The 27,639-nt window shown below is 36.8% G+C and overlaps 1 long non-coding RNA gene across 1 annotated transcript; it reads left to right on the top strand.

Annotated features, from left to right (window-relative positions):
• The first annotated feature begins 9,585 nt into the window (after positions 1 to 9,585).
• Positions 9,586 to 27,250, top strand: LOC309621233. Its single transcript, XR_014239841.1, has 3 exons — positions 9,586 to 15,120; positions 15,422 to 22,295; positions 22,613 to 27,250. It is a non-coding gene; the product is annotated as an uncharacterized lncRNA (long non-coding RNA).
• The last annotated feature ends 389 nt before the right edge of the window (positions 27,251 to 27,639 follow it).

Below are 27,639 nucleotides of genomic sequence, written 5' to 3'. Positions count from 1 at the left end.
GCTGTAATAACTGCTCAGTGAGTAAACCGAATCTGATTAAATATGGTGAACCTTCAGTGTGGTTAGCTCTGCTCCTGGTCACCAATAGCCAGGGCCTCGCTCTGTGAAAGGTTTCTACATGCCAACCATGGTGAACTCAGGAGTGGTCATATGAGTGGATTTGGCCAGTAGAGTGTGAGTGGAAGCAGCGTATGCCGCTTCAGTGTATTGATAGAACTTTTAAAACAGTACAAATTTTGCTTAAATCTTTGACTCTGTTGTAGTGAGCAGCAGTGCTCAGGATGGTGGTTGAGCCATCAGCCTGGTCCCTGAGTGAGGATATTACTGTCATACAGAGGATCAGAACTCCATATCCATGTTGATGGATACATTGTGTGAGAAATAAACCTTTGTTGTTTTATGCCATTAAACTTTGAGGGGGTGGCATTTGTTACTGCAGCATATCCTAATGTTTCCTGACAGATACATCCAGAAAGGTTGGAAAATAGTAAAAAAAATAGGAAACGAGCTGAAGTGCCATAAAGGATGTGAAATTCCAGAGATAGTATGTAATTCCAGAGATAGGATTTTGGTGAAGATTCCATGATGAGATAACCTTCATGTCCACTGTATTTCTATGCTTGTGATCTACGCTGTGTTATTCTATGAGGGATAATAGGACTAATGCCATACAGGACAACCTTGTCCTTGTACTTGTTTATGTTGACAGTACTGTTTTAATAATTATATATATTTGTGAGAACATGCCAGTACCTTAAAAGAGCAGGTTTCAGAAAACAACTACAGGCATACCCTGCTTTTATTGCACTTCACAGATATTGAAGGTTTGTGGCAACCCTGCTTTGCCAAATGATGGTTAGCATTTTTTTTTTTTTTAGTAATAAAGTATTTTGAAACTAAGGTATGTACAGTGTTTATTTAGATATAATGCTATTTTACACTCAACTGATTACAGTCTAGTGTAAACATAGCTTTTATGTGCACTGGGAAACCAACAAATTCGTGTGAATTTGTTGACTCTGCCAGTGGTTTGGAACCGAACCGGCAATGTCTGAGTTATGCCTGTATAGGGATAAAAATGAGTTCCCCCTGACCTTACAAACCTGTGCTTATCTGGTCCAGATAATGCAACAGCCGTGTCAAACTATCAAGGTGGTGTTGATATGAAAGCTTTTTGGCTTTGCAGAAGTTAAAACAGGGACTTAATTTCAATCCATTAGCATCCACATGACAGAACATTTGATGGACATCTGATTATCTCTCTGTCTTTTCACTGTTCTTTTTTAATACCATGAAAGTCTAACTTATTAATGAATTCAAGTGCTATTTTTATAACTCATTCTTGTTACTAATTGTGGATTTAATAAAACTTGATAACTAAGACTATGAGCTTCTTGAGGTCGGGGACTATCCTATATATATATTTGAGAACCTAAGGCTAGTAGTCTTTCAGTGAGTATTTATTGACCTGAAAATTGCCAGCCAGTGGATTAACACTGGGAAATGATAGTTTAAAAAAAAAAAAAAAAAAGGATAAAAATACTTATCCTCATAGATACTACAGATCAGTGGTAGTGGCAGATATTAATCATGTTTAATAAATGTATAATTATTAATGTGAACTGATGTAAGTAATTTGCAGGAAACAAGCAAGATTTCATAAGAGCATATAATGATTGAGAAAAACGCAGAACAAAGTGCTTGGTACATTATAGTTAATAGTTGTTGCATGATTTGAACTTTTCCTTAATCTTCACACCCTTTTGTTCCTTGAATCCAGGAATTCTGTTATCCTATGTGGGTTATTTTTTTCCCCCACATCCTACCTATTGCTTTATAAAAAAACTTTACTGAGGTATCATTAACATAACTGGAATAATTTATAGTATGCACTTTGAGTTTTGACATATATATATATATATATATATATATACACACACACACACACACCCGTGAAATCATCACCACAATCAAGATAACCAATATTTGCATTCCCTTAGGTTTTCCTGAGTCTGTTTGTATTCTAGCATCCCTTTACTGCCATGCCTAGACAACCACCAATCTGTCATTGTAGATTGCTATGTGTTTCCTAGAAATTTATACAAATCAAATCATACAGCATATACTCATTTTTGTCTTGTTTTTCAGTTTAAGGTGAGACAGTAAACTAAAGCTGGTCCCTGTCAGGGAAATTCCCTGGTGGTGCAGTGGTGAGGACTCGGCGCTTTTTTCTGCCAGGCTGGGGTTCAATCCCTGGTCGGGAGCTAAGATCCCAAAAAACATGTGGAGCGGCCAAGGGGGAAGAAAGAAAAGAATAAAAAAAAGTTGATCTCTATTACTCTTTTATGGCCAATGCAGAAGTTCCTATTTCTTAAATTTCATTTTTGCTTCTGTCTTAAATTTTTTATTTAACATAGTTAAATTTTTATTAACATAGTTACAAATCAAATGCTGCAGGTTTTCTGATACAGACCATAAAAATCCCTTCCTGATCCCTCAGTTCTATTTTCCAAAAATTATATCTTAATTTTTGAAAAATATTTTTGAGGTGTATTTGTATTCATAAACACACATATGTACATATGTATACACATATTCATTTGTATTTATATATTTGTGTATATTTATGTGTGTGTATATGTATATATATATGAGAGAGAGATGTATTACCATTTTAACTGCTGTATAATATTTAACTTTAAATGTATACCACAGTTTATCCAATATCTTACTTAAGGCCATTTGTATTGTTTTAAGTATTTTTATTAATATAAACAGTAGGGCAATAAACATCCTCCTACATGCCCTCTTGTTTACTAGTGTGAGAAATTTACAGGTCATAGAGTATGAATATTTTCTAATTTAATAGTATCACCAAATCCCCCTTTAAAGTATAAAACCCAGCAGCGCGGTATGAGTTTTATCATTTCCCTACATCCTTGACAACATGCCTTTACGACCCATCAATTATCAAAGAGCCATCATACTGGAAACAAAATATAGTATGTGTGAAATAGTATATTGCTGTTGTTTGTCATTTCCATGTCTGTGAGTTGTATAAATTGCTTGCCCGCATCCTTTACTCTTTTATCTATTGGGCTGATTGTCTTTTTCTATGTGATTTGTAGAAATTTTTGTAACATTTTGAGTCATTGTATTTCCTAGGTTATACGATTATCGTCTCCAAGGCTATTGCTTTTCTTCAACTTTGTTGTGTTGATTTTCATACATAAATTATGGTTATATCGGACTTAAATTTCATCAATATTTTCTTTATCCTTTTGCACTTTTTTTGCATTTTCTGTTCCTATCAAAAAACCCCTATATTTTCTTTCATTATTTTAAAGTTTGTTTTTAATGTTTATATCTTTAATCCATTTGGATTAGCATTCTAATTTGTGGATAGCTAATTGTTGCAACAACATTAGTTGAATAACCCATTCTGACTCTACTGGTTTGTAATAAAAGAAATAATAAAAAGAGTAGTCATAATAGATAAGATATTGATAACCTTTACTTAGTCCTTAATACACATCAGGCACTCTTTCAAATGTTTTATATATGTATTAGCAATAATCCATGAAATGGATAGTAGTAGTATCTCGATTATGTAGTTGAATAAATTAAGGCACAGAAGATAAATTAAATAGCATAAAACTACATAGTAAATGGCAGAGCTGAGACTGAAAACAAAGCAGTTTCTCCACATCTTTTCCAGTGCTTGTTATCTCTTGTCTTTTTGTCAATAGCCATTCTATCAGGTGTGAGATGATATCTCATCATGGTTTTGATTTGCATTTCTCTGGTGATTAGTGATGTGTGAGCACCTTTTCATGTACCTGTTGGCTATTTGTATATCTTCTTTGGAAAAATGTCTATTCAGGTTCTTTGCCCATGTTTTAATCTGATTTTTTTTTTTTTTTTTGCTCTTGAGTTGTATAAGTTCCCTTATATATTAGCTTGTTATCAGATATGATTTGTAAATATTTTCCCCCATTCCTTAGGTTGTCTTTTTATTTGTTGATTTTTCCCTTCTGCTGTACATAAGCTTTTTAGTTTGATGTAGTCTTTTATTTTTGCTTTTTTTGCTTGTGCTTTTGGTGTAATATCCAAAAAAATCATTGCTGAGACCAATATCATGGAGTTTTTTTTTCCTGTTTTAGTCTATGAGTTCTGTGGTTTCAGGTCTTACATTTAAGTCTTTAATCCATTTTGAGTTAATTTCTGTGAATGGTGTAAGATAGGGGTCCCGTTTCATTATTTTGCTTATAGATATCCAATTTTCCCAACATCATTTATTGAAGAGACTACCTTTTCTCCATTGAGTATTCTTGGCTCCTTTGTCGAATATTAGTTGACCATATATGCATGAGTTTACTTCTGGGCTCTTGATCAGTTCCATGCATCTATGTGTTTTGCAATATATGAAATCATTGCATTCTACATCTTAAACTTACACAATGTCATGTGTCAATTATATCTCAAAGCTGGAAAAAATAATTTTATAAAAGATAACAAAGGAGTTTTGTTGTGATTTTCTTGGGTTTAGTTTCTTTGGCATAATACTTTTCTATAAAGATCCAGTATATGTTTAGGTATATTTCTCGATTATCTTTTCTGTTTCTATTGGTCATTTCTTTTCTCTATGTGCCAGTACTATTGTGTCTTGATCCTTATAGTTGTATAATATGTATTGTACAGCCAGTATCTGATAGGAATAGTCTAATTTGTTCTTTTTAGAACAGCCTCAGCTATTCTTGAAATGTTCTTCCGTAGGAACTTTGGAATCAGTTTGCAAAATCAGAAGTTTGCTTTTGGAACGTTAATGAGAATTGTATTGAATTTATTGATTCATTTGGGGAGATTAGATATTTTATGATTATTATGCCCTTCTCTCCTTCTATTTTTGTGTATCTTGTCAGGTAGTTAGTTATTTTATATTATTAAAACAACTGAGGTTAATTTTAAATATAATTGGCATACAGACATGTATAGAAAACATAAGTTCAAATTAACATTTAATTAAAAAGTGGAAATATATTTAACCCCCACTCTGGTCAAGAAAATAGAACATTATTAGTGTTTCAGAACACTCTGTATGTCCCTCCCTAATCATAATCCTAACCCTCAACCTTAGTGATAACCGTGATCCTGACTTTTGGGATAATTATTTCCCTGCTTATCTTGACACTTTTACTATTTTTTCATACATCCCTAAGATATAATTTAATATAATAATTTTATGTGTTAAGTGTTTCCTTCACCATTTCCTTTTTTTCTGAGATTAATATGTTAAGCTACTTGTACCAGTAGGTAAGTCACTTTTTTATCCATGTAATATTTTCAGCGCAAATATGTCACAGTTTACCCATATTATGGTTTTTGGAGTTGTTTCCAACTTGGGATGAATACAAACAATGCTGCTATAAACGTAACTGTATGTATAGTGCAGATGTGTGTGAGTTTCTCAGGAGTTAATACTTTGACTTATTTTTTTATGCTTTCATTTAATTTATTTTTTAATACAGCAGGTTCTTATTAGTCATCCATTTTATACACATCAGTGCATACATGTCAGTCCCAATTGCCCAGTTCATCACACCACCACCCCCAACCCCACACTACTTTCCCCCCTTGGTGTCCATACGTTTGTTCTCTACATCTGTGTCTCAATTTCTGCCCTGCAAACCGGTTCATCTGTACCATTTTCTAGGTTCCACATATATGCGTTCATATACGATATGTGTTTTTCTCTTTCTGACTTACTTCACTCTGTATGACAGTCTCTAGGTCCATCCACATCTCTACAAATGACCCAATTTCATTCCTTTTTATGGCTGAGTAATATTCCATTGTATATATGTGCCACATTTTCTTTATGCATTCATCTGATGATGGACACTTAGGTTGCTTCCATGTCCTGGCTACTGTAAATAGAGCTGCAATAAACATTGTGGTACATGACTCTTTTTGAATTATGGTTTTCTCAGGGTGTATGCCCAGTAGTGGGATTGCTGGGACATATGGTAATTCTATTTTTAGTTTTTTAAGGAAACTCCATACTGTTCTCCATAGTGGCTGTATCAATTTACATTCCCACCAACAGTGCAAGAGGGTTCCCTTTTCTCCACACTTACTCCAACATTTATTGTTTGTAGATTTTTTTGATGATGGCCATTCTGACTGGTGTGAGCTGATACCTTATTGTAGCTTTCATTTGCATTTCTCTAATAATTAGTGATGTTGAGCAACTTTTCATGTGCTTCTTGGCCATCTGTATGTCTTCTTAGGAGAAATGTCTATTTAGGTCTTCTGCCCACTTTTGGATTGGGTTGTTTGTTTTTTTAATATTGAGCTGCATGAGCTGTTTATATATTTTGGAGATTAATCCTTTGTCCGTTGACTCGTTTGCAAATATTTTCTCCCATTCTGAAGGTTGTCTTGTTTATGGTTTCCTTTGCTGTGCAAAAGCTTTGAAGTTTCATGAGGTCCCATTTGTTTATTTTTCTTTTTATTTCCATTACTCTACGAGGTGGATCAAAAAAGATCTTGCTGCGATTTATATCAAAGAGTGTTCTTCCTATGTTTTCCTCTGAGAGTTTTATAGTGTCCGGTCTTAACATTTAGGTCTGTAATCCATTTTGAGTTTATTTTTATGTAAGGTGTTAGGGAGTGTTCTAATTTCATTCTTTTACATGTAGCTGTCCAGTTTTCCCAGCACCACTTATTGAAGAGACTGTCTTTTCTCCATTGTATATCTTTGCCTCCTTTGTCATAGATTAGTTGACCATAGGTGCGTGGGTTAATCTCTGGGCTTTCTATCTTGTTCCATTGATCTATGTTTCTGTTTTTGTGCCAGTACCATATTGTCTTGATTACTGTAGCTTTGTAGTATAGTCTGAAGTCAGGGAATATGATTCCTCCAGCTTGGTTTTTTTCCCTCAAGACTGCTTTGGCTACTCGGGGTCTTTTGTGTCTCCATACAAATTTTAAGATTTTTTGTTCTAGTTCCTTAGAAAATGCCATTGGTAATTTGATAGGGATTGCATTGAATCTGTAGATTGCTTTGGGTAGTATAGTCATTTTCACAATATTGATTCTACCAATCTAAAAACATGGTATATCTCTCCATCTGTTGGTATCATCTTTAATTTCTTTCATCAGTATCTTATGGTTTTCTGCATACAGGTCTTCTGTCTCCCTAGGTAGGTTTATTCCTAGGTATTTTATTCTTTTTGTTGCAATGGTAAATGGGAGTGTTTCCATAATTTCTCTTTCAGATATTTCATCATTAGTGTATAGGAATGCAAGAGATTTCTGTGCATTAATTTTTTTTTAAATAAGTTTAGGCATTGCATAGGTAGTATTTATTTTTATTTATTTATTTATTTATGGCTGTATTGGGTCTTCGTTTCCGTGCAAGTGCTTTCTCTAGTTGCGGCGAGCAGGGGCCACTCTTCATCGCGGTGTGCGGGCCTCTCATTGTCGCGGCCTCTCCTGTTGCGGAGCACAAGCTCCAGACGTGCAGGCTCAGTAGTTGTGGCTCACGGGCCTAGTTGCTCCGCGGCATGTGGGATCTTCCCAGACCAGGGCCCAAACCCGTGTTCCCTGCATTGGCAGGCAGACTCTCAACCACTGCGCCACCAGGGAAGCCCTATGCGTTAATTTTGTATCCTGCAACTTTACCAAATTCATTGATTAGCTCTAGTAGTTTCCTGGTGGCGTCTTTAGGATTCTCTATGTATAGTATCATGTCATCTGCAAACAGTGACAGTTTTACTTCTTCTTTTCCAATTTGTATTCCTTTTATTTCTTTATCTTCTCTGATTGCCGTGGCTAGGACTTCCAAAACTATGTTGAATAATAGTGGTGAGAGTGGACATCCTTGTCTTGTTCCTGATCTTAGAGGAAATGCTTTCAGTTTTTCACCATTGAGAATGATGTTTGCTGTGGGTTTGTCATATATGGCCTTTATTATGTTGAGGTAAGTTCCCTCTTTGCCCACTTTCTGGAGAGTTTTGATCATAAATCGGTGCTGAATTTTCTCAAAAGCTTTTCTGCATCTATTGAGATGATCATATGGTTTTTCTTCTTCAATTGGTTAATATGGTGTATCACATTGATTGATTTGCGTATATTGAAGAATCCTTGCATCCCTGGGATAAATCCCACTTGATCATGGTGTATGATCCTTTTAATGTGTTGTTGGATTCTGTTTGCTAGTATTTTGTTGAGGATTTTTGCATCTATATTCATCAGTGAAATTGGTCTGTAATTTCCTTTTTTTGTAGTATCTTTGTCTCGTTTTGGTATCAGAGTGATGGCGGCCTCATAGAACGAGTTTAGGAGTGTTCCTTGCTCTGCAATTTTCTGGAAGAGTTTGAGAAGGATGGGTGTTAGCTCTTCTCTAAATGTTTGATAGAATTCACCTGTGAAGCCATCTGGTCCTGGACTTTTGTTTGTTGGAAGATCTTTAATCACAGTTTCAATTTCATTACTTGTGATTGGTCTGTTCATATTTTCTACTTCTTCCTGGTCAGTCTTGGAAGGTTATACCTTTCTAAGAATTTGTCCATTTCTTCCAGTTTGTCCCTTTTATTGGCATAGAGTTGCTTGTATTAGTCTCTTAGGATGCTTTGTATTTCTGCGGTGTCTGTTGTAACTTCTCCTTTTTCATTTCTAATTTCATTGATTTGAGTCCTCTCCCTCTTTTTCTTGATCAGTCTGGCTAATGGTTTATCAATTTTCTTTATCTTCTCAAAGAACCAGCTTTTAGTTTTATTGATCTTTGCTACTGTTTTCCTTGTTTCTATTTCATTTATTTCTGCTCTGATCTTTATGGTTTCTTTCCTTCTGCTAACTTTGGGTTTTGTTTGTTCTTCTTTAGTTCCTTTAGGTGTAAGTTAGATTGTTTATTTGAGATTTTTCTTTTTTCTTGAAGTAGGCTTGTATAGCTATAAACTTCCCTCTTAGAACTGCTTTTGCTGCATCCCATAGGTTTTGGATTGTCGTGTTATCATTGTGATTTGTCTCTAGATATATTTTGATTTCCTCTTTGATGTCTTCAGTGATCTCTTGGTTATTCAGTAACGTATTGTTTAGCCTCCATGTGTTTGTGTTTTTTACGTTTTTTTCCCTGTAATTCATTTCTAGTCTCATAGCGTTGTGGTCAGAAAAGATGCTTGATATGATTTCAATTTTCTTAAATTTACTGAGGCTTGATTTGTGACCCAAGATGTGATCTATCCTGGAGAATGTTCTGGGTGCACTTGAGAAGAAAGTGTAATCTGCGGTTTTTGGATGAAATGTCCTATAAATATCAATTAAATCTATCTGGTCTATTGTGTCATTTAAAGCTTCTGTTTCCTTATTTATTTTCGTTTTGGATGATCTGTTCTTTGGTGTAAGTGAGGTGTTAAAGTCCCCCACTATTACTGTGTTACTGTCAATTTCCTCTTTTATAGCTGTTAGTAGTTGCCTTATGTATTGAGGTGCTCCTATGTTGGGTGCGTATATATTTCTAATTGTTATATCTTCTTCTTGGATTGATCCTTTGTTCATTATGTAGTATCCTTCCCTGTCTCTTGTAACATTCTTTATTTTAAAGTCTATTTTATCTGATATGAGTATTGCTACTCCAGCTTACTTTTGATTTCTGTTTGCATGGAATATCTTTTTTCATCCCCTCACTTTCAGTCTGTATGTGTCCGTAGGTCTGAAGTGGGTCTCTTGTAGACAGCATATATATGGGTCTTATTTTTGTATCCATTCAGCAAGCCTGTGTCTTTTGGTTGGAGCATTTAATCCATTCACATTTAAGGGAATTATTGATATGTATGTTTCTATGGCCATTTTCTTAATGGTTTTGGGTTTGTTTTTGTAGGTCCTTTTCTTCTCTTGTGTTTCCTGCTTAGTGAAGTTCCTTTAATAATAATTAAATAATTTGGGAGATAATTTTAATACACTTGAGTCTTCTAATCCAGGAATATAGTGTAACTCTGTTTTGCTTGTCTTTAATATATCTCAGTAAAATTTATAATTTTCCGTAGAGTTTTATACATATTTTGTTAGATTTATTCCTAGGTATTTCATATTTTTGATGCCTTTTAAAAGTTATCTTTTAAATTGTTCTAACCACTTGTGGCTAGTATATAAAAAGAGATGTTTCTAAATTGATTTATCATCCACTCAATTTGCTGTGTGTACCTGTTAAATGTACTAATATAGAAGTAGATACTTTTGACTTTCTTATATAGGCAATTGTACCATTTATAAATAATAATATTTTTGGTGTTTTAATTTCTAATTCTTGTTCTTTTTTTCTGGCTTTTACTGTACTGGCTAAGAAGTCTAAGACAGTGGTAAGGTAGAAATAGTTGTGGCAGGCATACTTGTTTTGTTCTTGATCTCCAAGGGAAAGCTTTCAACATTTTACCATTGAATATATTTCTTTTAATGTTTTTATAGATAACTTTGTCATATTAAGGCTGTTCTCTTTCATTCCTAGGTTATACATTTTGGTTTTTTTAAACTACAGATGGGCTAAAATTGATCAATTTTTCTACACTTTTGAGATAATCATTTTTCTATTTTAATTTATTGAGTATTTAGTATGGTGAACAACATTAATTATCTAATGTTAAACAAAACTTGCATTCTTGGAATTAACCCACAAGCTCATGACATATTTTATATATTACTGGAATTGGTTTGTCTCATTTCAGAAGTTTTTAGATCGATGGTCATGAGTGTGAGTGGCCTATACTTTCACTTCTTAAATGTCATTGTTAAATTTTGGTTTCAAGGTTTTCTTAGGCACATAACATGAGACAAGGAAAATATCCATTATTTTGTGCTTGTTATTTGTCTTGCCTGTTCTATATATTTTTTCTCTCCTGACCAAAATTGATACCTGAAGAAATAGTCAGTTGAAAACCTTTGCTATAGAGAACTCTGGTCCAGAAGGCATAATTGCATAATTCTATCAAAAATATGAAAGGAATAATACCATTTTGCACAAGCCCTTTCATAAAATAGAGAACATTTTCTAATTTGTTGTAGGGAACTAATTAGGGTAGCCCAGTGTAGCCCTAATAGCAAAACTTGAAACATTATAGGAAAAGAAAATTAGTCATATCCTTCATGAATGTAAGTGCAAGAATCTTTAACAAAATATTAGTAAATCAAATCTAGTAATATAAAAAGGAATAATACATCGTGACCAACTGAGATCTGTCTCAGGAATGTAAGATTAGTTTTACATATGAGACTTGATCAGTGTAATTCACCACAGTAACAAAGCAAATCAGGAAACTAATGTGGTCAGATAAATAGATGTAAAAAATTTGATAACATCTAAAACCCTTTCATGAAAAAACACTCAATAATATATGAACTAGAAGGAATATTTTTCAACCTGATAAGGGATATCTATACAATTCTTAAAGCAAACAGCATATTTAATGAACACTCTTACAACTTCTATTCAGCATTGAACTGGAGGTGTTAGCCTAAATAATAGGGAAATAATAAAATGAAAGGCATAACTACTGGGTAAGAAAAAGTAAACCTCTTGGATTGACAGACAGTATGGTAAGTCAAAGTATTAGACCTAAAACTTGAACTCTGCAAGACTGCAAGACACAAAGTCAAACAAAAAGTATTGTATTTCCTTTTACTCATAATTGATAACTTGAAATGCTATCTTAAAATGCTATTTACAATAGCATCAAAACCCAAAATACTTAGGAATAAATCTGAGAAAAAAATATGTAAGGCCTCTACCACAGATCTGCAAAACACTGAACAGAAAAATAACTGAATCTACATAAATACATACACTATGTTCATAGATTAGAGACTAAATACTTTTTTAAGTAAAAATAAGTTTTATGGAATATATGTTTTAATGAGATAAATGAGGCTTTCCTTCCTATTTTTTAAAATATTTAACTGAAGTATAATTGATTCACAATGTCATTTCTGCTGTACAGCAAAGTGATTCAGTTATGCATATATATGTTTTTCATTTTCTTTTCCATTATGGTTTATTGCAGAATATTGAATAGAGACTAATTAATTTTAACTTGTCAATGCTCCCCAAATTAACCTATAGATTCATTGCAATTATAGTCCAAACTCCAACACTTTTATGTAGAAATTGTCAAGATTACACTAAAGCTTATATGTGAATGCAGAAAATCTAGAATAGATAGAACAGTCCTGGGAAATTACAAATTGGAGGATTTATACTACCTGATTTTAAGACTTAGTACTTAACACAACATTGTAAATCAACTATACTTCAATTAAAAAAAAAGACTTTGTTCAAATCTATAGTAGTTAAAATAGTAGCAGTAGTCATAATGTATTGACCTAAAGGATGGACAGATAGATCAGTGAAATGGAAAGGAGAATCCAGAAATAGACCCTCACATGTATGGTCAAATTCCTTCTGACAAAGGTACCAATGCAATTCATTAGGGAGAGGAAAGTATTTTCAAGGAATGGTGCAGGAAGAACTAAATATCTAAAAGGAAAAAAAAGTCACTTATATCCCACACCGTAGAAAAACATTAAGTTGAAATGATTTGCAAACATTAATAAAGGTGAGAATTACATTGTAAACATCCTATAAGAAAGCTTTGGGTGGGGGGATAGCTTTGTCACTGTGGACAAGAAAATATTTTTTATAATAGAAAAAGCAATAATGAAGAATAACATGATAAGCTGGACCTAACAAAATTTAAAACTTAACATTAATCAAAGGCACTGCTTAGAAATTGAAAAGGCAAGTAAAAGACTGGGACAAAATAATCTCAATATATGTCCTAAAAAACATTCTTATCAGGAATATATAAAAAACCTCATACAAATATGTATCAAGGATATATAGAAAACATACAAATAATAAGAGGAACAGAAGATTTGATTCAGAGTCAGATGTGAAGATGTGATGCAAGGAAGGGGCCAACAACCCAAGGATGTGGGTGGCCTCTAGAAGTTGGAAAAGGCAAGGAAAGGGATTCTCTTCCTCCAGAAGTAATTCAACCCACTGACACCTTGATTTTAGCCCTCTTAAGACTCATTTCAAACTTCGCACCTTCAGAACTGTAAGATAATAAATTTGTGTTGGTAAGATACTAAATTTGTGGTAGAATTTGCCAGGACTAGGTTTACCAAACATTTATTTTTGTCAAACCTCAAAGCAGAAAAGGATTATCTTGTTTGGACAAATGAAAATTGAAACATGAGTGAGGGTGACCATGTTTTCACATGTTTATAAATTCTTAAGCTTCCTGGGATTTAGTTTCCTATGTACATTGATTTAAAACAATGTAAATTTATTTTATAATTCTGGTGGTCAGAATTCCTTCATGGAACTCAGTGGTCTAAAATCAAGATTGTCATCAGGACTTCATTCTTTCTGGAGTTATTACTCCTGGCCTTTCCTTGCCTTCTAGAGGCTGCCCTCATTCCTTGGCTTGATAGCCCCCTTCTATCTTCAGAAGTATCAATGGCTGGCTGAGTCTCTTGCTGCCATTTCTCTGGTTCTGCCATTTTTGCCTTCCCCTTCAGTACATTAGGCTGTAATAATTGTCCAGATAATCCAGGACAGTCTCTCCATGTCAACATCAATTGACTAGCAACTTTAATTTCATCTATAACCTAATCCCCTTTTACCTTGTAAACAAACAATACAGGCTCTGGGCATTAGGGTGTGGACATTTGGGGGGTACGTTACTCTGCATTACTACACAGCCATCCTTGATGTTTTACACTGGATACTTTGAGCCATGTTGAGACTGTTGGGGAAGCAACGGGGTGTATTTGAAAGATCTTTGGCATCAGATAGACCTGGAGTTTGCTCTTTACTAGCTGTTGATACTTGGATATGTCACTTAAATTCTTTGTCACCACAGTTTATCTAGCTAAAAATGGGAATGATAATTACACCTACCTTTTTTACAAGGGTGATTGTAAGGACAGAATGAGATAGTAAAGTTAATAATGAAATAGTAATAACCATTCATTGAACCCTCGCTATTTGAGATACAGAATAGGTCCCAAACAAATGTTTATGACTAGGGTCATGATTAAAAGCCCTCATAGAGTGCAGTGGTGGCTTTTGGCCATTCAAGTAATTAAGTTTCATCTGGTTTTGGCTCTGTCAGATCTGTAGTTTATTTCTGTGCTCATTTGTAGCTGCAGTTCCCAAATATTTACTGCCATTTCAGCAGGTGTGCATGCTTTGCCTACATCTTATTTTACCCCATTTTAGAAGTGAATGGCAGTGCGACCCTGTTCTAAGCTCATCGAGAAGTACCTCGTTCTTGACGGCTCATACTACAGCATACTCAATCCGCGTACTATTTAGGGGAGCAGCCGTACTGCCATATTGAGTTGGCCCGAATTAATACTATATTTTGCAAACGGAAGATCCGAAGCACAGAAACCAGGCTGTAAATTAGTTGGTCTAGCCAGAGATGATATATCTTATAAATAATTTGCCCATGGCTTGCAGTCTTTGAAAAGGTTCTCTAAGGACGTTTGGCTGCCTGAAGGGGAGCACTTGCTTTTTCTGTAACCTCCATTGTAGCACTAGATTATTCGATTCACTGTGCCTCGCTGTCCAGTGTGCGAATTTATTTGTGGTTGGGACGGAAAAGGTGTCGTCGGCCCCACTGCGGGGAAATCTGGTGAATACCTGGCATGTTTCTCTGCAGTGTTGGGTCTGGAAGCGGCTGAGAGCCAGAATGGCCCACACTTGGCTGCTTTTTCCCTCATGTGCTCCGTCAGACCTGGAGTAGCATAATTAGATGATGCTTTCTGTTCAGACTGATCACCCTTATGCTTGCCTTTAGTATTGTTTACTCTCTGTTTCCTTTGAACAAAATAATGAATTCCATTCCTTTTAGTCGTATTCTGTTTGATCCACTTATCTCTTTGAAGACAGTCAGTGGAGCTCTGTAGAAAAGTGGTCTGTGGGGAAAAGTTTAGGATTTTTGACATTAATCTTTTAGGCATATTCATCTTTAACAAATGAGACTTTTTCACATTTCTCACCTCTTCGTATCTGTTTAACACGGATCAGTTTTCAGTCCTTATTCTTGTTTCACTGTTGTATACGTTGATGTATCTTTTTTTTTTAAATTTTTTTTATTTATGGCTGTGTTGGGTCTTCGTTTCTGTGCGAGGGCTTTCTCTAGTTGTGGCAAGCGGGGGCCACTCTTCATCGCAGTGCGCGGGCCTCTCACTATCGTGGCCTCTCTTGTTGCGGAGCACAGGCTCCAGATGCGCAGGCTCAGTAGTTGTGGCTCACGGGCCTAGTTGCTCCGCGGCATGTGGGATCCTCCCAGACCAGGGCTCGAACCCGTGTCCCCTGCATTGGCAGGCAGACTCCCAACCACTGCGCCACCAGGGAGGCCCCGTTGACGTATCTTTTAATGCTGCATTTCTAAGATTTTTTTTGTGTTTGTCTGTGTGTGTGTGCAACCTGTAAATGAAGGTTTTTTTTTTTTACATTGATATTTTAAATGTAAGATTAAGTAATCATATTTTGTTTTGGATAGGTAAATTATAAACTCTGAGCCACAGTATCAAGATATATTATGTAGCATTATAATAATTTTGGTACTATATAAGATTGAAGGGGTAGTAATGGTAGCCTGTATATAAACTTCCACTGGAAAACATTTCACAGTTTAAAAAGTTGTTCTTTTGTTAACTGGGGTTCTAATTCTTCTTGGTTAGGTATACACCATGTGCACTTGGAGGAAAACATATTGGTCTGTACTGTTTTTTTTTTTAATAAATTTATTTATTTATTTATTATTTATTTATTTTTGGGTGTGTTGGGTCTTCGTTTCTGTGCGAGGGCTTTCTCCAGTTGGGGCGAGCGGGGGCCACTCTTCATCGCGGTGCGCGGGCCTCTCACTGTCGCGGCCTCTCTTGTTGCGGAGCACAGGCTCCAGACGCGCAGGCTCAGTAGTTGTGGCTCACGGGCCTAGTTGCTCCGCGGCATGTGGGATCTTCCCAGACCAGGGCTCGAACCCGTGTCCCCTGCATTGGCAGGCAGATTCTCAACCACTGCGCCACCAGGGAAGCCTGGTCTGTACTATTTTTTTGCTAATTATAACATCTTAATTAATTAAGATTAGTTAACTAGATTGCGTTTCCTTTAAAGTATCTAAAAATAAAATGAATCAATAACGTTGTTCAGCCCTTTATTGCTCAGCCTTCCAGGCACACAGCCCAGGCCCATGCTGGCCTCTTGCCCCTCGGAGGCAAACATCCTGCCAGCCCTCTGGTCCCCAGTTAATTGAGCAGAAGTCTGCATGGTGGCCCGTCCAGTGATTTCAGTGCCCTCTGGGGCACTGAGTTGACAATAGAGTGAGTCTCAGAGAGGTCTCTAATTGACTAGCTTCTGCTGCTATAAGACTCTCTATTCAAATGGAACAAATTTGAGCTGTTCAACCCTTCTTTGGCACCTAGCCAAGTTCTGGATGGCATAAAACCAGCACTTGCTTAAGGCAGTGGCATTGTTTGTAGTGGCAAGAGCCATGCTGAAGACAGTTGTGTTGACTTGCTGCCACGTTGTAATTTGAAGACAGGTATTGAGTCAGATTTCTTTTTCAAATGTCTCTTTGTAAAAGACAGCACTGTAGGGGAAAGGGCAGTTTGAGATCTGTTTCCCAAAGTCTGTCTCACAGCTTCTTGACGCGCCTAAAGTTATAATACCTTTTGCTTATCATCTTGGACAACTATCTGTCACCTGTTGTCATAGAGGTTGTTGATGTCACGCAACAGTAGATTAATAGCAGAGTGATTTTTTTTTCCATAATGAAGCTTGAAAATATTTCTTGGGTCTAACACGGGAAATTCGTATTTGTGCATAGCTGAATTCTGCACACAACTGAAAGTTGCCCTATTAAGTTTCAGGAGTTTGTTTTAAATGCTTTCTTCCATACATGCTAGTGAAAAGTCATGTATTGAGGAACCTAATTTGTTCTTCTTGTAGGCAGACTGTAGTCTACACAATAATAACTCATAGTCCAAGAGGATACTGAATGGGGAGTGAAGGGAAACCATGTGTATATTAGAAAGAGGAAAAGGCTAGAAGGCATGAGCCTTGGGTTTGCTGCCATCTCTTCCATGAATCTTCAGAGTAACATGGGAAAAATCATTTACTCTATGTGTGAAAGTTTTGTCATCTCAATAGTTGGGGGGTGACAGACCCAACCTATCCCGTAGGATATATACAAAACCTTTTTGAAAGCATGAATGCTATACAACAAAACCTAATATTTTTTAAAGTACTTAGGATGTGTAAATAACTTTTAAGGCACATAACAACCCTAGGAAATAGGTACTAGCATTGTCTCCATTTTATAGTTGGAGGCACTCTAGCAGGGAGAGGTTAAGTGGCTTGCCCCCTTGGTCAGGCTAATAAGGTTCAGAGCCAGAATTTGAACCCAGATGGTCTGGCACTAGAGTCTGTGCTTAACGACTGCTATATCATACTCTTTGAACACAGAGAGAAAGGATGATTTCTTGCCTTTCCCGTGAAGACTTTCCCCCAGTCTCCTCTCATAGTCAAAATGAATATGACACTTCAGGCTTAACCCTTTGAGTGGTCTGATCAGTAGCAAGGATAGTTCACATCTTCCATGCAGGATCCCTGTAGCCAACCACAAACATTTAAGGATCTGCTCATTGAAAACTAGGAATTCGTCTGAATGTAGGGGCATTGACTAGTGGAGTGCTTTGTAAGTATACAGATTCCTAGGCCCTTCCCTTGGAGATACTGATTTACTAGGTCAAGGATGGGGTGTGGGAATGTATTTCTTAAAAGCTCCCCAGGTGAGATATTTGTGTTAATAGTGAAGTTAACTCAGCCATAAAAAAGAATGAAATATTGCCATTTGCTGCAACGTGGATGGACCTAGAGATTATCATACTAAGTGAAATAAGTCAGACAGAGACAGACAAATATCATATTATATCGCTTATGTGTGGAATCTAAAAAAAAATGAGACAAATGAACTTACATACAAAACAGAAACAGACCCACACACATAGAAAACAAATTTATGGTTACCAAAGGAGAAAGGGGAGAGGGATAAATTAGGAGTATGGGATTAACAGATATATACCACTATATATAAAATAAACTACAAGGATTTACTGTATAGCACAGGGACATATATCCAATATCTTATAACCTATAATGGAAAAGAATGTACACTTTCTTTGCTGTACACCTGAAACTAACAATATTGTAAATCAACTGTACTTCAATACAAAAAAAATAGGGAAGTTAACAGAACTTTAGAAGGACTGTACCCAGTGTGTACACCTCAATTGTACCTTAATCTAGCTGCTGAGCTAAATGCCTTAGATGAAGTTTGTCATCCCTAAGTGCCCCTGGGGGATTGGTTCCAAGATCCTGTGGATACCAAAATCTGCGATGCTTAAGTCCCTTATATAAAATGGCATAGTATTTGCATGTAACCTAAGTACATCCGCATACTTTAAATTATCTCTAGATGATTTATAATACCTAATACAGTGTAAAAGCTATGTAAATAGTTGCCGATGCATGGAAAATTCAAGTTTTGCTTTTTGGAACTCTCTGGAACTCTTTTTTCTGAATATTTTCAGTGCATGGCTAGTTGAATCCATAGATGTGGAACCACAGTTACCAACGGCTGACTTTACTCTTCAATGAAAGCTCAGCCAAAAGCCTTTCCCTGCTTCTCTAAAATGAGAGAGAGTTCTAAGTGTGCCTATTGAGTGATTACTGTGAAAATTCACTCCATGCACTTGGTGTGATCCCACCATTTTCATACAGATTAGCTAATGTCATGGCACTAAATGTCGACCACTACATTTTGGGGAAAAACATGAGTTTGGATGTGCTAAAGGGAGATGCCAGAATCTGGAAAAACAGTATGTTTTTCTATTTAATTGTTTCAGTATCTTGAAATAGACACAGTGTTTCTTCTCCAGCAACTACGCTATTATTAAAGATCAGAAATTCATCTTTGGAGACTGAGCTTTGGGCAAAGTGTCAAAGCTGTGGCTGTCAGTGACATAGAGAGTGGTCTTGGGCAAGGCACTAAACCTATTTCTGTCTGTCTCCTCATTTGTTACCTGGGATCCCAGCATTTACCTTTTTTCAAGGGAATATGTCATTAATCAATCAATACGTGTGCTACATCGTCTACTTTTAAATAAAAACTAGCTCTTATTATTATCTGCTGAAATGAAGGAAAAATGTGACCTTATTTTCTTGTTGCTTAATGTGTCTTGGCAACTGAGGCAGTAGGAAAGAGACATCGAATCCAACCTCAGCTTCCATTACAAGCTGTCTCTCACAGTATATTATGCGAGAGCCTGGAAGAGTGAAGTATGATAAAAAGGCCCGTAAGGGGCTGTGTACAAGTCTCTACACCAAGCACTGATTAACACTTATTGACTATCCCCTGATGAAAGAACAAGTTCCGAAAGGGTGTGGCTTACTTGGGTTTGTTCTTTGTGGCTCTTAGCGTCTGTCTTCACCCCTCAGGCCGGGTCTCCCCCGCCATTGCCAGTTCAGTCATTTGTATAGAACATGATTCCAGGGCTGTTTGGAACTTGGGTCATTGTAAAGATGACCAGAAAACTATAATGTGAAGGAGTACAACCTCAGTGTAGACCATAATGAGAATTCCATTCAGTTTAAAGTAGATGCCACAAACTCTCTACAGGGTGGAGAAGTTCTCCTTGTCATCTGTAATTTCTTCTCATTAAGAGGTTGCTGATAATCCTTAAGAACTGTGGCCCTGGAGAGACTTCTTATGGTGTCTGTTCCGTTGTTTGTGTGTCTGGTATTGCACTTACTTCCCTTGGTTTGGTCTTGTTCTTGTTCCTTTAAGGGAAAAAAAGCTCATAGTATTTGTAAAGTATTTTTTAATGCAGCCTTTAAGTTCTGAGTCCTAAGCAATATTTAACATATAAACAACATTACCTCCTTCAAATATCCTCTTCACAGCCCTGGAAGTAGGCATGTATTACTGCAGAATTGTCTCCCCAATCTCAAGACTGTATATCTTTTCTCTGTCAAGATCAGGAAAATCAAAGAGACTATGTGGGACCAACATCTTCTCATATCTGTGACAATGGATGAGTATTTTACACCACCATTTTGGGTAGAGTCACTCCTTGCATTGTGTCCAAACTGTTGCAGGCTGTGTGTGTGTGTGTGTGTGTGTGTGTGTGTGTGTGTGTGTGTGTGTGTGTGTGTGTAAGGGAGTATTTGACATTAAAATGTAATCACTGTACTCTCAAAATGGTATGTCATAACAGCACTTTGCTATGTACTGTGGGAGGTACAAAAATAAAAGAACCTCAGAATCTCAAAGAGGTTTGAGTACAGTTGAGGAAATATGGGAGATGTGCATCTTAAGGGGAGGAAAAAGTAGCACAGAAAGAAAAGTAACAAGAGATGATACTAATTAAGGAGTAGTATGAGATCGTATTTTAAACTCCATGTCTTCCATTTACTAACTGTGGCTGTGGGCGATCCACTTCATCTCTCTATGCCTCAGTCTCCTCATCTACATAGTGGGGATACAGTTAATACCTTTTTAATACGATCATTGTAAAGACTAAACGAATTAATGTATCTAAAGCATTTATAGCAGTGCCTGGCCAGAAGTGCTTTATGAATGAGTAGTACCTATTTTTATTAACTATAAGGGGTTTAAAGAAAATACTGATGCCCCTCCTTTAGGTATACCTGTGGGACCCAATAAACGGGATATTTCCAAATATTTCTCTCACTTCACATTAAGATTTAGCTTCCCTGAGTATGAGGAGGAGGCTAATGTTCCTACCTAATGTCTTCCAAAATTTTTTAAAAAATTGTGTACATTAAAGATGTACAACGTGATGATTTGATATACATAGTGAATATTCCAGACACAGAACGAAACTGAATGACCTCACTTGTGTGTAGAATTTTAAATTGTATATGTAAAATCAGAGAGTACAATGGTGATGACCAGGGACCAGAGTTGTGGGATATGGGAAGACGCTGGTCCTACGTAATCTCTTTGGTTTTCTTCTCACCTCTCTTCTGCCTTAGTACCATCAGTCCACTGGCTCTGAGATGCACTCAGAAAAGGAAAATTCTATTTCTTTCTTTCCATTTCTGGTCTAGAAATATGGTACCTTTCCTGTCTTAAACCTAAATCAAGTCCACCAGGCCTGTCTCTTGATATGCTAAATAAAGAAATAAAGGAATTTCAAAAATCCCTGTCTCTCAAGACATAGCCTAACTCTCTAGCCTGTTGCCTTGCTAAGGACTGTCAAAATCTGTTCTACCTTTCCTTTTGTAACAACCCTGTTTAAAAAAAAAAAAAAAAAATCCTTGCTGTTATTGTACCTGCATCTGCTCCAAGGCACATGGATGTCTTGGGTTGAATCCATGAAAGGCCCACTCCTGCACAGTTGGATAACTGATCTAACCTTAGTTATTTAGGAATAGAGACCAAATGCATTGGAAGCCATTTGACTTATCTCAGAGTTCTTGCTATGAGAATATAGTTCACTGTAATCTCAAATCGTTTCTTCTATGAATTATTGTTACAGCGCTAATACACTTAATCAACCCAAGGCATCCATGTGCTCTGGACAAGGTGTGGGTGGTGCAACGAAACAAGTTTTATATTATCTATGTAGAATATGAATATTTTCATATATATGGGAACTAACTATGAAGTGAGAAGACGCATATGCTTATATGCCCTATGAAATGTGTCCCTTCATTTTATGGTGTTGGATATGGTGGCAAAATGGTTCAAAGTTCAATAATTGCCTCCATTTTATTTTATTTTTATTTATTATTTTGTATTTATTTTATTTATTTTGGTTGCACCAGGTCTTAGTTGCGGCAGGTGGGCTCCTTGGTTGAGGCCCGTGGGCTCCTTAGTTGCAGCTGGTGGGCTCCTCAGTTGTGACACATGAACTCTTAGTTGCGGTGTACATGTGGGATCTAGTTCCCTGACCAGGGATCGAACCCGCATCCCCTGCATTGGAAGGCAGATTCTTAATCACTGAGCCACCAGGGAAGTCCCTGCCTCCATTTTATTTAGCACTGACTATATACCTAGCAGGGTGCTAAAGGAAACAGAATCACATGTGGTTAAAGAATTAGCATCTTCTAATTGCCATAAACAGAAAGAATATTTAGCAAATGCCATGATCTTATTATTCAAAGTGTTTCAATATTTTAATTGTCTCGATTAGATGTGTTACTGTTTGTTTTTTTTTTTTTAATTTAAAAAAAAAATTAATTCATTCATTTTTGGCTGTGTTGGGTCTTTGTTTCTGTGCGAGGGCTTTCTCTAGTTGTGGCAAACGGGGGCCACTCTTCATCGCGGTGCGTGGGCCTCTCACTATCGCGGCCTCCCTTGTTGCGGAGCACAGGCTCCAGACGTGCAGGCTCAGTAGTTGTGGCTCACGGGCCCAGTTGCTCCACGGCATGTGGGATCCTCCCAGACCAGGGCTCGAACCCGTGTCCCCTGCATTGGCAGGCAGATTCTCAACCACTGCGCCACCAGGGAAGCCCCTACTGTTTGTTCTTGACTGTACTTGGTTACTCTAACGCGCAGCAGGAGATGAGGAGGACTCAAATTTCTTTGGTGATTGGTAAGTGCGATTTCTTGAGTTAATGATTATGGTTGGTGAGTGACAAGGTCAGAAGTTGCCCAAAGGGATAAAGAGGATTACTCGGTGTTTCTGGGCAAGTTAAACCCTATGTTGTCTTCTTCCTCAGCTCCTCTCACAGTGTACTATGGTTCCCGTTTCTCAGTACTACCCCACTAAACTTTGGGGGCCATGACAGCAGGGACTGTGTAGTGTTCACTTCTGTATCCCTAGAGCCTAGGATGGGGTTTGAAGCCAACTTCAGTAAATGCTTGATGAACATCGGTTGACAGTGGAGCGCAGGGCAGGGTCTAGAATTATCATATTTACAAAGTGTGAACCAACACTGCACATTTCCTATCAGGTAGCTTTGTTTTAATAAATATTAGCTTTATGGAATGTCTGTGACACTTTTTTTACCTGAAATTTTCTGCCCTCCAATATTCTGTTTTGGTTTTGCTCATATAAGATGTGCAACCCCTCAATGACCCTTCATCTTAACATTTTTTTCCAACTTTGCTAAGCAGTGGTGTTTTTGTTATATGAAAACGAACCAGGCGAAACCACAAAAAGTGTCACTGACATGATATACATATGATGAGAAAGAACAGTACAAGGAAGCATGCATGCTCCTCATGCTTGAAATATGTGGGTAATAGAATGGTGTAGAAGTTGATTGAAGGCGTGTATGTTGTACCGAAGCTGATAGTCCTAAAACGATACTTCTTAGACAGTAACGTGAAGGAAATGGGACTCGGAAACTGAAACTGCCTGAGAACTAAGAGGTTTGTCAGGATGCACTACAGATGTTCATTTGCATCATCTTCAGCTTCCAACTTCCATCCTGTCATTGGGAATTGAATCGGGAAGCCGTCCAACAGGGGCCTTTGATTGCAGTCACAGGTTCTTCCCACCCCTTGAAAACGGGTTTCTCAAAAGAATAGGCAATAAATAGAAGCCTTTTCTCTCGCAGAGAGCACACCTGCACTGCGATGTTAAATTCAGAAGCATGCCCTGCAAAATATACTTCAATGTCATGTTCATGAAAGATACAAAATCAGCACCCACGTGTTGTGCTTTGTTAAACATCAGTTCTTCCTAATCTTTTAATAAAGCAGCTCTGAACAAGGATAGAGTGTGCAGTCATGAGTTAAATAAAATGAGATTTCCCTTTCTGAAATACTTTTAAATGTGTGTGCTAATTTTTACCTCATTTAGGTTTATTGTTTTGGAGTCAGTGATAGAAATACGAGACACTATGGAATCCCAGAATTCCTTCCACATTTTTTCCCTTGAGCCAATCAAAATGGCAGGCTTGATTTCTTTTTCTTTTTTTTTAAGAGATGGTGCATTGAAACATCTGTGCTGCTTTACCTATGGGACAACTGGTACCCCAACTTACTCTCTTCTGTTGTGAGTAATTAACAGTGAATCTTAAGGAGATCCCCCTCTCTGTCTTCCAGACAGGTGCTGTTTTTTTTATGTTAACACTCTTAACCCTCTGCTTTTGTATTCCCTGTTGGTGATTTTGTACCTTCAGACAACTCAGAGGTTTTGTATTCATGAGCCTTCTCTAAGTTACATTCCCACCAACAGTGTACAAGGCTTGTAAATACAGTGTAAATAGTATGTGAATAGTTGCTGGCCCACGGCAAATTTAAGCTTTGCTGTTTGGGACTTTCTGGAATTTTTTTTCTTGAATATTTTCCATTGGCGGTTTGTTGAATCTGCAGATGTCATTGTAGTAGTCGGTCAGTTATGAGCAAGGTGTAAGGAGGAATCCTAGCAGAGACACCACATAAAACAACATTATGTAGTAAAACTAATCAACTTCCCTTCTCCTAAAGAACCCAGGTAATTTTCTTTTTGTATTGTCTAATTTTTTTTTACATATGATAATATCTTCTATCCCATCTGGTGAATTCCAAGCATACTCAGATACATTAATAAATTGTACTCATCAAAATATTTGATTGTCAGAGTAAAACAGTGTTTTAGAATCCTGACTTTGAGTTCAATAGTTTGTAACTTTTTATATTGCCGATATTAACCAAATAAGCTTTGTCTGTTTTGTTCACTGTTTTGATTCTAAAATATGCCTGGCAGTTTCATAGGCATTAAATAAACATTTGTTAAATGCATGAATGAATTAATCAAACCTAATACATGAATATTTTTCTTGACTATTAGTAAAGATTTAAAAATTAAATTTATTCTTGTCTCTCTGAGGTTATTTTCTTGGCATTTGGTATATTTGAGCAGGTTCCCTCATTCTTGTGTACAGAAAAGAAAAAATAGATATGATCCATAGGGAAGAAAAGTACCAGAAAGAATATGTCAGTCTGTGGCCACAAAGATATATATTAATTTTGCAGTCACTCAAAGAAGTGTTTTTTCAAATAAACACACATGCGGAGAAAAATTTTTATTTAGGATTCAGGTGATGTACTCAGTCTTAACAATCGCACTTGTCCCAAGTGCAGGTCTGATGGAGAATGCCTCATCAAGATTGGAGTTTGATTTCTGAGTCTCAATAAGGAGAAAGAGATAGACAGACTTTGGGGACCTTGACATTTATGGATGTGGAATGAGTATGTTGTTCATTGAATTGCCATCCCTTCTAGGGATACTGCTACCTGTTGCACAGTTATTGACTGTTTCTTGGTGGCTTGGGATCAGAATGCCTGCGAGCCCTTTGGTGTCTCTAAAGGAATATTTCCTACATTGCAGGTGGGAATTGGTGCTGAATTGATTTCAGTGGCCCCTGAGCAAACCAAAACCCCTTGTGATGAGAGTGCCTCTGTTAGAAGATTTACACAGAGGGGGAGGGGGGAGGGAGGGAGAGTCTGTGCATGTGCACGAGAGAGACAACTGATTTAGTATAGCAACGCTTTTGTTTTGTAGAATGAATCATGGTGAAGCTTATTTTGACTCTATTAACTGTGATTGATGAAAATGATGCACTCTAGATCCTCAACTCAGAAACTTTATGAATATCGATTATTATTTAACATGCTTCATGTTATTGCAAACCAAAAATTAAAAAAACTGAATTTAAACATGTACGTTGTTATAATTTTATCATTTGTCGTGGTGAGATCTTTGGATCAGTAGTCTATAGATTATCTTAGCTTATCTATATTTGTCCAGTACCGCAATAGGAAGTCTAATTCAAAAGTCTCAAGATAAATGACAATCAGTATATTTTCCCCTGTAAGGAGGGCTTGATCAGTTTAACGTTTTACTACCAGCTGGCCAGTGAGAGAAGCAAAAACTATTCCAAGGCCCTTCTTCTATAGGTCTTTTTCTGTTTCTCTCCAGCTATTGTCTACAACCTCCTCTATTTTTTCTGTATGTAAAACTTACACAGGCTGTGACCATCTTATTTTATGATCCCCAAACCACAGTCGCTTGGAGACCCAAAATAGAAAGTAATTTCTAGTGAGCTCATCCAAGCTTTAGCCTACGCAGTTCCTTTTTTGCACAAAATGACTTGGCTAACATTCCAACCAAGGACCATAAACCAGCAGCGTGCATAGACACTGAGAATAAAGATATATTTAGATAGATTGCATGGATTAAAGAGGCCTGAACCATCTGTCTTCAACACAGGCGAATGTCATTTTCTTCAGTCAAGGGCCTGGGTTTTCCAGCAATATCCCAGCATTTAAAGATTCAGAGAGGTGCTTTAACAAGTAAATGTGCACATCATCCACAGAAAAGTCGTATGCATCTGTTTCTCTTATTATTACAGACTTTTATAAACTCGGAAAATCTTAGTTATGGTTTCAGAAATAATTTGTTATGTACTTCTTTTTTTTCTTCCATGCTTCCACAGAATCTGTTAATGCTGCTATTCTAAGCACAGTGTTTTATAAGTATTTGTTTCCATGTCTGCCTCCTCCTCTGGAGGATGAGCTCTGCCAGGCTGGGGAGTGGGCTTTATTTATCCTGTGGCCCCAGGATAGTCAGTGATGTACACGTTCCTATACATGTGTGTTAAGTGAATTACGTACTTATAGAACCTCTGGTGCTTGGGGATTGTGTGCCTCTTGGGAGGGACGTGAGCAATAATTGAAGTGGTTTGTCAGCCTCTAGTGAGCTAGAACGTGATTCTTTAGTAGATGCCTTGTCTAGTAATAAGGTTGATAGATAAAATATAGGATACTTACTTAAATGTGAATTTCAGGTCAATAACAAATACCTTTTTAGTAAAAGTCTGTCCCAAGTATTGCATCCAGTTAATTGCGTGTCCCATTCTTTGATGTTTATCTGAAATTCAAATTGAGCTGGGCATCCTGTATATTTATTTTCTAAATCTTAAAACTGTATCAGTAAGGATGGGTTGTCCAGTGGAGCATGGGACCAGCGGTAGTGCCCTCACTCAAATGAGTTGATGTAGTTTATTTTGTGAGTAGAGCCCAATCGATTCAGAGACTTGATACCTGTGATCTTTGCTACATTGCATGTGACTGAACTTTTCTTAAAGTGGTAACAAGAAAGTGAGAAAAGCTGTGAAGCCCCCTGGATATGATTTAGTTCTTGTCTAATAAAGAACTGCACCTGAAGGCCTTTAGAGGGTAGAGTTATAATCCCAGGCCTTGTCAGAAAGAAGTACTGTTTAGAGTTACATGATGTAATAACATTGAATAAAACAGGTGAGTTTTTTTTTTTTTTCTGGGGTGGGGAGTCAAGTGGGAATATAAAGGCTTTTCATTAAAAACACATTAAATAAATACATTATAAGAAATGATATTTGCCATTAGATTTTCAGACAAAGATACTAATTTACTTAACCCAACTGTTGCTAGGCAGAGAATATGGAACATATTTGAGTCATGTACTGCATTTGGATAAACCAAAAAAGTTTTCCTTGGTGGGAGCACACCACATGAAGGGGATAAAAAAATAGCATCTGTTACTGCTCTTCAGTCTGCTGTGCACATT

This window comes from Balaenoptera borealis (assembly GCF_965194805.1).
Source record: "Balaenoptera borealis genome assembly, chromosome: X".
NCBI lineage: Eukaryota > Metazoa > Chordata > Mammalia > Artiodactyla > Balaenopteridae > Balaenoptera > Balaenoptera borealis.
The sequence above is the reverse complement of the archived record's forward strand: the minus strand, read 5'-3'. Positions and strand labels throughout refer to the sequence as shown.